This window comes from Aplysia californica, unplaced genomic scaffold (assembly GCF_000002075.1).
Source record: "Aplysia californica isolate F4 #8 unplaced genomic scaffold, AplCal3.0 scaffold00580, whole genome shotgun sequence".
Classification (NCBI taxonomy): domain Eukaryota; kingdom Metazoa; phylum Mollusca; class Gastropoda; order Aplysiida; family Aplysiidae; genus Aplysia; species Aplysia californica.
In genome coordinates this window covers 23,463-24,169 of record NW_004797850.1, presented here as the reverse complement: position 1 = coordinate 24,169, position 707 = coordinate 23,463, and positions in this window count along the sequence as shown.

Here is a 707-nt window from a genome sequence, read left to right as displayed (position 1 = left end):
GGGGGGGGGGGTTAAAAAAAAACACCTTTGAAGCAGAACAAGCAGAAAAGACCTCCAGAAGACGAAGTACCGAAATAACCCTATCTACGATCATTAATGCCATTCACAAACAGCTACAACAATATAAACGACTGCAACAACAAAAATAACTACAACAAAAACAACAATAAAAAAAAGGAAAACAAGACAACTGCAACGACAAGAAGAACAACAGCAAAAACAACAACAGCAACAGCAGCAACAACAACAACAACAACAACAACAACAACAACAACAGCAACAACAGCAACAACAACAACAACAACAACAACAACAACAACAACAACAACAGCAACAACAACAGCAACAACAACAACATCACAGCAACAGTAAAAAAAAAAAAAAAAATTAAAAAAACAGCTGCCATGGCAGGAGCAGAAACAGCCACCGCTTCACACACAATAACAAGGTCCACATAAATCATCTCACTTCTCCATCATCTTGACAATAACAGGATCTACAGCCATCAAATTTTTAGGCACAGGTGCTTGTTGTCCAGTCCTCACGTTGTACAGGTATGGTACTCCAATGGCCTGGGTTCGAGTCCGCCTCGACAAACCGAAACAAATGGGAGATCCTTGCGTCTGCATGTGTCGCTGTTGCTGCTGTTGTTGGTCGCTGTCAATACCTTGCCTTGGCCTGGAAGTAGATAATGACGTCGATATTGA